The sequence below is a fragment of the Zea mays genome, chromosome 6, assembly GCF_902167145.1.
Source record: "Zea mays cultivar B73 chromosome 6, Zm-B73-REFERENCE-NAM-5.0, whole genome shotgun sequence".
Classification (NCBI taxonomy): domain Eukaryota; kingdom Viridiplantae; phylum Streptophyta; class Magnoliopsida; order Poales; family Poaceae; genus Zea; species Zea mays.
The window spans coordinates 51845159-51860105 of NC_050101.1; the positions used below are offsets into that span (position 1 = coordinate 51845159).

General features: G+C 43.2%; 1 long non-coding RNA gene across 1 annotated transcript; it reads right to left on the reverse strand.

Moving 5' to 3' along the window:
* Positions 1-12664: 12664 nt before the first annotated feature.
* On the reverse strand, positions 12665-14172 carry LOC103629295 (uncharacterized). Its single transcript, XR_554281.2, has 3 exons — positions 14107-14172; positions 13655-13925; positions 12665-13437 (listed from the first exon to the last, which is right to left on the reverse strand). It is a non-coding gene; the product is annotated as an uncharacterized lncRNA (long non-coding RNA).
* Between the last annotated feature and the right edge of the window lie 775 nt (positions 14173-14947).

Here is a 14947-nt window from a genome sequence, read left to right on the forward strand (position 1 = left end):
GAATAGCATTAACATCAACATCTCTACATCTAGTACAAATAGATACATGCTCAACAATAGATGTAGAGGGTTTGCAAGAATTAAGTTCAACAATCTTAGCATGAAGAATATCATTTTTATCTCTAAGATTGGAAATGGTAGCATTGCAAACATCTAGTTCTTTAGCCTTAGCAATTAAATCTTCATTTTCTACTCTAAGGCTAGTAAGAGAAATGTTCAATTCTTCAATCCTAGCAAGCAGATCATCATTGTTATCTCTAGGATTGGGAATTGAAACATTACAAACATGAGAATCAACCTTAGCATTTAAACTAGCATTTTCATTCCTAAGGTTGTCAATCATCTCACGGCAAGTGCTTAGCTCACTAGATAACTTTTCACATTTTCTACTTCTAGAGCATAAGCATTTTTAACCTTAACATGTTTCTTGTTTTCTTTAATTAGACAATCCTCTTGGGAATCCAAAAGGTCATCCTTTTCATGAATAGCACTAATTAATTCATTTAATTTTTCTTTTTGTTCCATGTTAAGATTTGCAAAAAGGGTACGCAAGTTATCCTCCTCATCACTAGCATTTTCATCACTAGAGGTTTCATATTTAGTGGAGGATCTTGATTTTACCTTCTTCCTTTTGCCATCTTTTGCCATGAGGCACTTGTGGCCGACGTTGGGGAAGAGAAGTCCCTTGGTGACGGCGATGTTGGCGGCGTCCTCGTCGTCGGAGGAGTTGCTTGAGCTTTCGTCGGAATCCCACTCCCGACAAACATGGGCATCGCCGCCCTTCTTCTTGTAGTACCTCTTCTTCTCCTTTCTTCTCCCCTTCTTGTCGTCGCCTCGGTCACTGTCACTTGATATAGGACATTTAGCAATAAAATGACCGGGCTTACCACATTTGTAGCAAACCTTCTTGGAGCGGGACTTATAATCTTTCCCCCTCCTTTGTTTGAGGATTTGGCGGAAGCTCTTGATGACGAGCGCCATCTCCTCATTGTCAAGCTTGGAGGCGTCGATTGGTTGTCTACTTGGTGTAGACTCCTCCTTCTTTTCTTCCGTCGCCTTGAATGCGACGGGTTGAGCTTCGGATGTGGTGGGTTCGTCAAGCTCGTTGATTTTCCTCGAGCCTTCGATCATGCACTCAAAACTTACAAAATGCCCGATTACTTCCTCGGGGGTCATTTTAGTGTATCTAGGATTACCACGAATTAATTGAACTTGAGTAGGGTTAAGGAAAATAAGAGATCTTAGAATAACCTTAACCACTTCGTGGTCATCCCACTTTACGCTCCCGAGGTTGCGCACTTGGTTCACCAAGGTCTTGAGCCGGTTGTACATGTGTTGTGGCTCCTCCCCTTTGCGAAGCCGGAACCGACCGAGCTCCCCTTCGATCGTTTCCCGCTTGGTGATCTTGGTGAGCTCGTCTCCCTCGTGAGCGGTTTTGAGCACATCCCAAACCTCCTTGGCACTCTTCAACCCTTGTACTTTGTTATACTCCTCCCTACTTAGTGAGGCGAGGAGTATTGTTGTCGCTTGAGAGTTGAAGTGCTCGATTTGGGCCACCTCATCCTCATCATAGTCTTCATCCCCTACGGATGGTACCTGTGCACCAAACTCAACAACATCCCATATGCTTTTGTGGAGCGAGGTTAGATGAAATCGCATTAAATCGCTCCACCTAGCGTAATCTTCACCATCAAAAGTTGGTGGTTTGCCTAATGGGACGGAAAGTAAAGGTGTATGTTTGGAAATGCGAGGGTAGCGTAGGGGGATCTTACTATACTTCTTGCGCTCTTGGCGCTTAGAAGTGACGGATGTCGCGTCGGAGCCGGAGGTGGATGCCGATGAAGAATCGGTCTCGTAGTAGACCACCTTCCTCATCCTTTTCTTCTTGTCCCCACTTCGATGCGGCTTGTGGGAAGAAGATTTTTCCTTCTACTCTTTGTGGTGAGAAGAAGATTTCTTCTCCTTCCCTTTGTTGGAGGAGATCTTCTTCTTCTCCTTCCTCTTGGTGTGGGACTCTTCCGATGAAGTGCTCCCGTGGCTTGTAGTGGGCTTTTCGCCGGTCTCCATCTCCTTCCTGGCGTGATCTCCCGACATCACTTCGAGCGGTTAGGCTCTAAAGAAGCACCGGGCTTTGATACCAATTGAAAGTCGCCTAGAGGGGGGGTGAATAGAGCGAAACTGAAATTTACAAATAAAAACACAACTACAAGCCGAGTTAGCGTTAGTAATAAAGAAACGAGTCCGCGAGAGAGGGCGCAAAACAAATCCCAAGCGAATAAGCAAGTGAGACACGGAGATTTGTTTTACCGAGGTTCAGTTCTTTCAAACCTACTCCCCGTTGAGGAGGCCACAAAGGCCGGGTCTCTTTCAACCCTTCCCTCTCTCAAACGATCCACGGATCGAGTGAGCTTTCTCTTCTCAATCACTTGGAACACAAAGTTCCCACAAGGATCACCACAAGTTTGGTGTCTCTTGCCTCAAATTACAAGTGAGTTTGATTGCAAAGAAAGGATCAAGAAAGAAGAAAGCAATCCAAGCGCAAGAGCTCGAAAGAACACAAGCAAATCACTCTCTCTAATCACTATGGCGTTGTGTGGAATTTGGAGAGGATTTGATCTCTTTGGTGTGTCTAGAATTGAATGCTAGAGCTCTTGTAGTAGTTGGGAAGTGGAAAACTTGGATGCAATGAATGGTGGGGTGGTTGGGGTATTTATAGCCCCAACCACCAAAAGTGGTCGTTGGAAGGCTGTCTGTTCGATGGCACACCGGACAGTCCGGTGCACACCGGACAGTCCGGTGCCCCCTGCCACGTCATCACTGCCGTTGGATTCTGACCGTTGGAGCTTCTGACTTGTGGGCCCGCCTGGGTGTCCGGTGCACACCGGACAGGTACTGTTCCTTGTCCGGTGTGCCAGTATGGGCGCGCGCTGCGCGCGCATTTAATGCGCCGCAGGTAGCCGTTGGCGCTGACTAGCCGTTGCTCCGGAGTTGCACCGGACAGTCCGGTGCACACCGGACAGTCCGGTGATTTTTAGCGGACTAGCCGTTGGAGTTTCCCGAAGCTGGCGAGTTCCTGAGGCCGCTCCTCCGTGGCGCACCGGACACTGTCCGGTGTACACCGGACAGTCCAGTGAATTATAGCGCGAGTGCCTCTGGAAAATCCCGAAGGTGACGAGTTCGAGTTGAAGTCCTCTGGTGCACCGGACACTGTCCGGTGTACACCGGACAGTCCGGTGCTCCCAGACCAGAGGGCCTTCGGTTGCCACTTTGCTCCTTTGTTGAATCCAAAACTTGGTCTTTTTATTGGCTGAGTGTGAACCTTTTACACCTGTATAATCTATACACTTGGGCAAACTAGTTAGTCCAATTATTTGTGTTGGGCAATTCAACCACCAAAATTAATTAGGGACTAGGTGTAAGCCTAATTCCCTTTCAATACCAAGCACGATGTCAGCACCATCTGGAGTAGCATCAACGCTGACTTGATTAACCTTGGCAATAGAATATCCCTTGCCAGATCCTGGAGTTTGCTGCCTGTTCTGAACTGGAGTATTAGCAATCCTCTGTGGGCAGACATTTGCATAGTGACCAGTCTTCCCACACTTGAAACAAGTAGTGCCTGGACTCTGTCCTGAAAACTTCGTCGGGGTGCCGGTAGGGGTAGCCTGTCGAGGAGGTGGAGTCCTCAAAGGTGATTGCTGAATTGGGCGCTGGCCTCCGCCAGTGCGAACTGGTGTACCCTAGGGTGAACTGTAGCGAGGTCGAACACTGCTGCTTCCTTGTCCTTGAGATATAGCCTTTCTCTTCAAATCTCCCAGCTGAACACGCTTGTGTTCAATAGCCAGGGCCTTATCAAGCAGCCTCTGAAATGATGGAAATGTATGTGCCACTAGAGCATACTGCAGTGGTCCATTAAGTCCTTCAATAAAATGCTCTTGCTTCCTCTCATCTTCAGCAACTTCATCAGGGGCATATCTGGATAACTGGATAAACTTGTCGTGGTACTCGCTGACTGTCATGCTTCCTTGCTTCAGCGATAGAAATTCCTTCTTCTTAATCTTCATCAATCCAGCTGGTATATGATAATTCCTGAACTGTGTACTGAACTCTGCCCAAGTGATAGTATCAGCAGCATCGTGGGCGGCAGTATATGAATCCCACCAATCAGCAGTAGGACCTGTCAGACGTCCAGAAGCATATAAAACCTTCTCCCGGTCAGTACATTGTGCAATATTCAGCATCTTCTCAACGGACTTCAGCCAATCATCCGCGTCCAGTGGATCAGGTGAGCTAGCGAATGTAGGTGGCTTATGACTCATGAACTCCCTATGCTTATCACGGGGTGGAACTGGTGGTGGTGGTGGAGGCAGTGGTACTTGTTGTTGTTGCTGTTGCATTTGTTGTTGCAGCTGCTGTTGTTGCGCCCTCCTTTCCTGACGTATCTCTTCTCGTTCTTGGCGCAGCTCTCGACGTATATCCTCCCGCTCTTGGCGCATCTCCTGGCGTTCCTGCTGCATCCGAGCACGCATATCTGCCATAGTGTCCGCCATCTGTTGCATCATCCTCATCTGAGCTACAACCAGTGGGTCAACTCCTGCCGGTGGAGGCGGTGGTGGAGGATCCATCTCTACTGGTTGTGGCTGGGGTTGTCTAAATATCCTCCGAGTGTGTCGATTGGGAGGTAAATCAATTCCACCACCCCGCCTGGTATTGACCATCTGAGTTAGATACATATGGTAAGAGAATAGTAGACAAGGCAGGTATTTACAAATCAGGTTACTTTGGGGGATTTTATTAGCTAAGCGGATTAATATCTTACCTACCATAGCTAATTCAATACCTTATGGTGGTACATGCTAAGATGTCCATCTATAATAATTCAATCAATCAAAGAAGCAAATCAGGCATTTATCATCAGCACAATCAACCAATCTTTTTTTTTAAATAAAGAAAATAGTTTTAAATTTTGTCTTGGGTTCCCTATCTCTTAAAAGATCATAGTGGTAGGATTCCAAGGTGTGAAACCCATCTTGTCTTAGAATAGAGGAGGTAAGAATGATCAGAGTAGAACAGCAAAAGGTGAGACGAGATCAAGATGAGATGAGTATAGAATGAGTCAGAGTAAGGTAAGTAGGAAAGGGCCTGTCCATTTCTATCTAGGTTTCGTCCTACAGTCAACATTTCCTCTGATACCACTTCTGCCACACCCGGCCTTAAGGAACAAAGCCAGGTGCATCTCATACATGCGCCAAGAAGAAAACATATATAATAACAGAGTGTATAGAGATAAATGTCATAAAACATCAGAGTATTTATTACATAGCGGAAGACTTATTACAAAATAAAGTAATAAAGATAAAACGAACTAAGGATCGTCGGTGCCAATGTCAACTGAGAAACGCCACCTAGATCAGATCATACTCCTCGCCTTGTGGCTCCTCCTGAACCACCTGCTCTTCTCCTGTGGGGGGGGGTGTGAGACAGCAATGGTGAGCTCACACATGATCATCGCTCAACAAGTTGTGGGGAATAATGTGACATGAACTCACCAAAGGTGGGAGCTCATGGAGTGTAAGGCTTATCAAAGAGAATGGTTAAAGCTGAGCATTGCTTTTAAGTAGTTGGTCAAAATTTTATTAGCAATTACTAAGTGTAAGTAAATACCAAACCTTAAATAAAGTAATAGAACAAATTAATAATAAACCCATGCATATGCAAATGACAAAATTGAATTTAGGTTCCATAAATTAATCATCAGAGAGTCCTGAGCTGCTCATGACCGTGAGCTAGGCTAGTATACCAGTTTTACACTCTGCAGAGGTTGTACCCTTTACCCACAAGTCGTGTTCCCCATGTCGCCAGGGTTAGCTAGGCCCTTAGACACTACCGAGGTGAATGGCTAGGGATCCACTATGAGGCCTTTACAAAGTTCCACTAGCTTCCAAAAACCCGCTACAGTTTATAGGAAGCTCCAATGCAGGGTTCTTGTCTGACCGCCATCGCAGCAAAATCAACCAAGGACCTCCCTACACTGACCACTCCCCTACTGCCCTTGCCCCTTTCGGGTAAGGTAGTCTTCCACTAGCTTTCCTAATTAGTCAGCCAAGGGCGTCCCATTAAACCCTTGTGGTGGCACGTGGTTCTCAAGTTAAGCTCTATGTTCCAATTAACATTAATGAACTTGACATGAACATAAATAGAATAACAAGAATAATTGGAACATAGATATAAATGATTATCCCAAAACCATGTAAAGCAATAGCAAACTACCCAAGTGATTCAGGGGTAAACAAGGTAATGAGATAAACAATCGAGGGTGACCTATTGGGTCCCATCAAAATTAACCTATGCATGAATAAGTGACATTAAAGAACATTATTGGGTAAAAAGTGGTCAAGGGCACAACTTGCCTTCAATGAGCTCCTGCTCAGCTACTTCAACCTGCTGCTCACCAGGATCCTCAGCAACGGGCTCTTCTACTCGCCACAATACAAACAAGCACAGTGCATATAGAGAAATTAACATCACACCAAACATGTAAACAAAATACACAGTAATAATCTACATGTTAAAATAAAATTCTAGGAACAGGAATCATAATTTTTGGAGTTATAGAATTTAAGTTATGCATTTTCAAAGGTTTTATGTGTTTTAAATAGGATTAAGTGGGAAATTAATTTTCTTACTGTTGTCATGATATAACAGAGACACTAAGTGCTAGAGAATAAAATTACAAAATTTTAGGAACTGGAATGGCTCAATTTGGACTAAAAATGGATTTTCTATGATTTATACAAGTTCTAAGGTTTATTTTCATGTTAAATATTCAATTTCTAATTCATTTATACAGTTTAAATAGGTTCTGGACTGGGCCTCAAATCTAGAGAAACCCAGGGGGCTCGGGGTAAAAATCTGCAGACACAAAGTCCTGCAGACAGGACTGCGGGTTGTTTTCTAATAAGTTTAGGGAATCATTAGCAAAACTGCCAGGGCGAACCGGTATCCCAGGTTTCTGGCCGTTTGATCCCATCTAGCGGTCCGGATTAGATTCACCTCACTGTGAGCCAGCACTCTAAATACAACTGTCGGATCACCATCCGATGGACGAGGAATCGGACGCGCACTGATTCAATCTAATCCATTCGTTAACGAACGGACGCTCCGATTCTACCGAGCGAATCGGTACGCCATGATCTAATCACGGCCGTTCGTCACGAATCCTACGGGGCACGTGCTCTTCCATTTCTCTCCCTCAGCTCAGTGTCGCCCCGGCGGCGCTGTCCGAACGACGGCGGCGACTACGCCGGCGAGCGACTCAGCCGAGCGCAATCTCCAAATTGAAACGCGCCAAACGTTGAAGAGGACATGGTGAGCCCGGGGAAGGTTTGCATACCGAAGATAACGCGGAGTAGAGTACTGGCCACGGGAGACTGAGTTCCGCGGCGGCGCTGTGGTCACGGCGAGAAATTGGCGGCCGGTCCAGCCTCCGCCGCACTTGATTCCTCTAGGAATACGCCCGCCGAGATCCCGCGATACTCCCTGAACCAACCGAGCGCCCTCTACGGCACAGACGGCCAGAACCGCGGTGGCGGCCCGTTTTCCCCCCACGGCGGCACAAAATTCCCAACGGTGGAGGCGAGGTGGGTAGTTAACAGGACACGGAGGCGGAGGTAGGTTCCTGGGACCCTTTATACACTGTTGGGAGCACCAACCCGATCCCTGGTGGCCGCACGACGGGGCAGATTCGCGGCGGACGACGCGGCTGAGGTGCGGAGGTGGTTAGCGAGGTAGGCAGCGAGCTGAGGTGTGGGCCCCATGCGACAGCGAATGCGGCGCGGCGCGAGCTTGTGACGAGTGGGTCCCGCCCGTCAGTGGATGTGGAAGCCACGGGTCCCCGCGCGCGTGGAGGATGGGTTCCTGGTGGGCCGAAATGGAGAGGCCAGCCCATCAGGCTGTTGTCTTTTTTTTAATTCCTTTTTCTTTTCTTTTTCCTATTTTGTTTTCTTCTTTCTCTTTTTTTTATTCATAATTATTTGAATCCAGATTTGAATTTGAATATAAATTTCAGCTTTGGGTTAAATTATACAAATTCAAAATCTAGTCTTGGAATAATATATTTTTAATTACTTATTTTATCCACACAATACTTATTTTCTTTTCCCTTCTAAATTCTAGAATTTCTTTCAAATCTTAAATTCCCATTTGGGTATTACTATATTTCTTTTTCACATTATTGTATGTTGTCACAAAATGCACACAGAATAAAATCGAGCATGATGCATAATTTGGTAGTATATATTTTTATTAATTGTTTTTGGGCATGATGTTCACATAAGATGATGCATAAAGATCAAACTCACATGAAGATAAATTGTTTCCCTATTGGTATTATTTCTAGCAAATTACAAAGTGGGTGTTACATAGTTGTCCAATCTATGGAAGATGGAAGAGCTGCTAGAATTAGTTGCATCTATGGAGCTTGAGTGGTGATCTGTTGAATAGACATCACACTCGCCAATTGCTGCATCAATTCTGGAGGAGGATTCGACATCATTTATGACATTAGGTCTCTGAACTCTTTCTTAGCCTCCTCCTTAAAATAATTTGCCATCGCTTCCTTGTATCGATCACGTTTCTTGTACCCACATTCCCACTGTGGTCCAAATCCTTCCTTCCATTCTTCCTTAGACGAGATGCCTCGTACATGACTAGGATGCTCAAGGTTGTCGAGACCAGCCTTAAGGATGTCTCCCTCCCTTTGTGGCTTAAATGTTCCTTCGCTCTACTTAGCTTCCATTGCATATATGTTCTTTGCTTCTTCTTCAACAATGGGATTATCCAAAGACACACCAGACTTGATTTCCCTTGGTTTTCGAGCATAGATCCAATTAGTCATCCTTTCACCAAGTTGCTCGAAAACGTCGGCAACCCTGTGGCCTTCTTCTCAGCATCTTCTTGTCTCCATTTACGAATCTGGCGCTTGTAACCACATGTGCCTAGGTGGCGGTGGTACTTGTCCTTCTTTGACAGTTCTGAATTTGCTTCGCTTAGAGATATGAAATCCAGGTTACTCCTCTGTACTAGAAATACTGCCCACTGATTTTCTGAGACTTGGTATTCAACTCAGACTTACAGTTTCAAAAATTGATGGCAAACTACTTCATTTTGTATTCCTTCACGAGTTCTTCTGAACCCCGAGGCAAAATGAACCTCGTTAATAGCTTATTGCACACTTGATTCTTGACATCATCTAACACATCTTTCCACTGTCGGATTATGATGTCAAGATTATCTCTAACTAAGAACCCAAGTGCATTCCAAAACTTAGGCAGTGTCTCTTCAGGAACTAGGGGTTCACCTTTTGGGCTCACATCTGAGACTTTATATGTATTTTTCCAAAAACCTATTCAGTCCACTATTACCTCGTTTCTGATCACTCTGCTTCCTTTTCCTTGACCTGTTGGTGGTTGTGTCGGTCAGTTCCGGTGCGTCTTAGGTTGGATCTGGTGAATCTTGGTGTCATGCCACAACTTCATCTATTATCACACGAAATTCAGACAAGACCTCCTATTCATGTAATAAAATGCACAATAAATCAAGCATGTGTAATAGACATTGTGAAATCAGCTAATTAGGTAAAACACAAAATCAAGGATGTGTACTTTATGTAACACCCCTGGTGCTACGTTAACTAAAATTCTGACATGTCATCATGAGCATTTGCATTGACTTGCTTGTTACACCTAGAGTGCATTCACTAGGTCAAAATTTTCTTTTCAATAAGTGTGAGGTTGTGTATAGAGTACATGACTCAGCTTGAGAACCTAGCTTAAGTTAAGTGGGAATACATCATCTCTTAAGCAAGTGGTAAGTTGACTTGGAATCTTAATTCTAATGGAAAGTCTTAGAACCTAGAGTAACTTCACTTTGAAGTGTTGAGTAAGTGGAAGCAACACTAGAGGAGATGGATCACCTCAAAACCCTAAGGTGGGGTTTGAAATTTGCTTGAAATAGTGTATAAGCAAACAACTTCTAAACCACTATCACTTTGGACATGAGTTCTATATGCTAAAGTTGGATTTGATATCAAGGAGTAGCTTTGATTTTGGGGAATAAGGATCAAGTTGGTGAAACACTTGAAGAAAATGTAAACATTTGAAACCCTAAACTAGCCCAAAAGAGGAATGCAAAATCTAGAAAGATATAACTAAAAGTACATATAACAAAGTTGTAGATCTTGGAAACGTTAACAACTTTCATATTTGGAGAATCCCAAGTTGTGTAGAAGAATTTGGAGTAAATTGCAAAGGTTCAGATTGGTGTCAATTTGGATTGGGCTGAAAACAGTTTTATTTATCTGTTTTTGGAACCCTGTAGTTTTTAAACTATGGACTTTTGGTAAAAGATTGTTATAAAAAACTTGTAGATGGATTATAGGAAAACAGATTCTATTATGTGTGATATCCATAACACCATATACTACTGGGAGAAAAAGTGGTCCAAAGTAGGGCTGTCAGATTTCAGACTTAGTGCCAATTCAATGTCTGAAGTTTAGTGTTTTGGTGCAAATTTGGAGCTCTCTACTGCTCTATCCATAGGGTTATGGATTATGGTCACTATAACAAGGTTGTAGAGCTACCATAGGAGTACACACTTGATTAAGATACTTGGCCCGGAAACCATATGGAACCAGGTGTAAAACTTACCCAAAAGTGGACTGTCAGACTCTGGGTTCAGACTTGGCTAAATGGCTAAGTGCTGGAATTCAGTAAAACATAGCCATGTTTAGAACTCTGTAGTGGCTAATCTGTGGAGATTTAAGTTAAAAATCCTATAGAGAAGTAGAGCTAGAGTAATAGACTCAGTTGGGTTAAAGGTAACACCCCTAAAGTTGCTTGGAACCTAGAGTAAAGGTGAACCAATGATGGGTTGGCTGATTTCTGGAGTTTCAGATGGTGAACAGTGAACTGAATTGAGTTTCAGTGTTTTGAGAGCAGATTTGGAGCCTATTTGTGGCAAATCTATGAAGTTTTGTGCTGTGATTACTATAGTAGAGTTGTAGACCATACGTTGGTGAACAAATTCCTTTATGTGAGTTGGGCTTTATCCTACATAAACAATGGTGTAACAGTTGACCAAAAATGGATTGACAGTTTGCACTCACTGAACTTGTGTTAACTGATAACTGGATTTCAGTGATTGATGCCTTGTTTAGAGCACTTTAGTAACCATGCCATCAGGTTTTGGACTAAGAGCTATATAGAAAACTTAGAGACCAATGTTAGGGGTGTAATACCTAGTAAGGTTTATGCCCTTTAAACTATTTGGAAGTGGGAGTAAATCTTGCCTAAAGTAACACTGTTAGACTGGAGGTTTGTGAATTCAGTTGACTGTTTCTAGGAGTTTTAGTGTGTGTTTACCACACTTTGAGACCTTGTGGTAATTAATACAGAAATAATTGGGGTAGGAATTCTATAGCAAAGTGAAAAACCCTGTCAAGACGAGCAAGTTAATGCAAATAATTGGAGTGTCTATTGTATTCAATTTCGAGATATGGGTGCTGCAAAATCCTCTGTCAGACTTAGTGTAGACTGATTCAGTTAACTGAAACCTGTGCAGGGTGTTGCTCAGCCAACTTTGGAGCTCCCTAGTGTTTGATTCATGGGGCTATAAGCCATGCCTTGTGTAGCAACTTTTAATACCATAGTACAGTGAACAAGTTTTCTAAAGAGAGATGGACTTGATGCTACACAAATTTGGGAGTAAAATGGGTTCAAACCTTCTCTGTCAGGTAGTGAATGGTCTGAACTTGGTGCAGTCATCTGAAGTTCAGTCAGAGTGCTGATTCTCAGTTTGGAACCCTTTTGTGACCAGTTCATGAGGATTTGGACTATGAATTCTGTAGTAAAGTGTAATTATGAATAAATTTTCTGCATAGAGTTGGTCTTAGTACTGTATACAATTTGGAGAAAAGTGGATCAAAAGTCACGCTGTCAGGTTTGGTGCTGTGCTGTTTCAGACAGTGGAAATTGGACATTTCAGTGTTTTGCTCAAACTTTAGTGCATCATAGTTACTGTTCTGGATGTTTTTAGTCCAGGGGTGCTGTACCAAGTTGGTAGGACTATAGTCGGTGAATAAATTCAGTAAAGGATGATGGGTCTGTTGCCTTGGGGATTTGAGAGATTAAGGGCACTAAACATGGAAGAGTGGAATGGAGCAGCAGTACTGATAGAAACTGATTCAGTGGTTGGATTGATTTCTGAAGAAGATCATCTTATCCCTGCTGGTTTCCCTGATATGTTTGGATGGAGATATGGATGAAGTATATAGCAAAGGTCCTAAAGGTCTCATTCTCCACTGAAAAGATCCAAGTTTGGGCTGTTTCAGGCAGCAGTGAGCAAGTGAAGCCTTATCTATTAGCTATTGAATGGAGTGAACTGCATAATAGAGGTTCTAGTGGCTTCACCCCGTGAGAAATGTCAAAGTTTGGACTGATTTGGGGTGTAGAAAAGATCTCCTCTCCCTGCTGTCCTACACTGCTGTACTCCACTTTGTGCACAAGTTGAGATAAGTTTGGAGTGGATAATAGACACAAAAGATTTATGTGGAAAAATCCCCTCCAATATGGAGGAGTAAACAACCACGAGGAAAACAGATCCACTATCAACTGCAGAGTACAAGTTACAGGGAGAGCCTACATTTATAGACGTACAGGAAAGCATATTCCAAATATATAAAAGAAATTAGAGGCATATTCCAACAAATCTCCCCTTGACTCTAAATCCATAGAATTGTTTCTTAAACACCACTAGGTTGCTAAATTTGAATATCATCCAAGTCTAAGGAATCATTAGACTTAGAACTGGAGCACGGCTTCGTATCATCAAAATAACTTTTCTTCTAGAACACAATAGAAACAGCTTCAGCATCAACTGTTGAATATTGCAAATAATAGAGATTATTCAAACGGTTGCCCTTCAAGATAATACGATTGCCACGAGAAACCTTAAGAACACCATCAATAGCAACAAAATTGAATACCATTGCTTCTAAAGTGCTCAAAGAAATAATATTTCTCTTCAACTTTGGAACAAAACGGACATCGATAAGTTTCTTAATACTGCCATCATAAACTTGGATATAAATAGAGCCGATTCCAATAATATCACATGTGGATCCATCTCCAATAACAACCTCACCAGCATGAGACTGAACATAATCAGAAAACCAATATCTATGCGAACTAATATGAAAAGTGCAAGCAAAATCGAGAACCTAAGAAGAGCACTTTTCAATAGAGGCAACAAACAGAGCTTCTCCACTATCCAAATTTTCAACAAAACTGGCTTCAGCAAAAGACTTATTCAATTCTTTTTTTCTTTCTCTCCTCTTTATTTCTCACTTTGGGGCACTGAGAAATATGATGAGTATTTTTTCTGCAATAACGACAATAAAGGTTGGATTTAGGATCTCCAGATCTCCGAACAATTAAACCTTCACCATAAAGCATAATTTCCTTAAAATGCTTAAAAGAAGGGGGCAATGAGACTACCAACAAAATTGTCTTATCTTCATCATCTATCTTCACATCAAGACTCTCAAGGTCCACAATAATTGAATTAAATTCATTAAGATGTGACTGCATAGATGTACCTTCTGACATGTGAATAGTGTAAAGACGTTCCTTGAGACGTAGCTTATTTGCAAGACTCTTGTTCATATACAGCTCCTCTAATTTTTTCCACAATGTTGCTGCGGATTTTTCATACATTACTTCACGCAGAACATCAAAAGATAAATTAAGCTATTTGACGGACAAAGCTCTCTCATCAACATCTTGACACTTATCATCAGTCATGTCAGCAGGTCGCGTCTACAACGCCTTTTGAACAACCAACTCGGTAAGAACAGCCTTCATCTGAATCTGCCAAATAGAAAAAGTAATTTTGACATCAAACTTCGGAATATCAAATTTAGTCGACATAATGCGAGATAAAAAATTTCGAAGTCAACGGTGGCGGCGGCCACAATGTGGATAAAAACAATGTGTCTAACCCTAGCTCCGATACCACTTGTTAGGAAATAAAATAGACATAAAAATTTACGTGGAAAAATCCCCTCCAATATGGAGGAGCAAACAACCACGAGGAAACAGATCCACTATAAACCGCAGAGTACAAGTTACATAGAGGGCCTATATTTATAGGCGTACAGGAAAGCATATTCCAAGGCATATTCCAAATATATAAAAGGAATTAGAGGCATATTCCAACATGACGTTTTGGCTGTTAGAGCTGACCAGGTGCGGTGTCTTTGCTATGCCTTTGGACCAGTGTGGTACTTGAGCATGGGAGCCACGTCTTGGAGTCCATGTGTTGCTGGCACCCCAGGAGTTTTTCTCCAACATGTGTTGAGCCAGTCCAGTGAACCCTTACCTTTACCTAATTATCTAGTGTGTTCCAAAGCTTTGTTTTAGTGGAGCTATTTCCTATCCTCGAGCTTTTGATAGGATTCATTGTGTGGGTGAGGTGATGCTTGTGCCTGCAAGCATGTGTAGCTCCCCTAGTCGTTCACAAGTTCCCTCTGTTCTTGCTTGTCGCACGCCAGCCTCTTTGTCTGGTGACCACAACCCCCAGCTCACCCTCACCGTGGTCAAGATATTTGGAGCAACTACCCACCCAAGTATGACTTGTTTCGAGGTCTACATATGGCAGTGAAGCTCACCGAAATGAGTTCTCTAACTCTACTTTTGTCTAATGCTTGGAACAGCGGCGCGTCGCCGTTGTCTGGCACCGCGGACAACCCTACTGCCGACCTTCAAACCCGTATCGTTCCTGGCCCTTTTCACGTAAGCACCGAGATTTAGGTTGGTTACTGATGCTCCCCTCGTCGAAGTTGGGAACCCTATCGTGCAGTGGCCATGGAATCTAGCTCGCCGGATCAAGT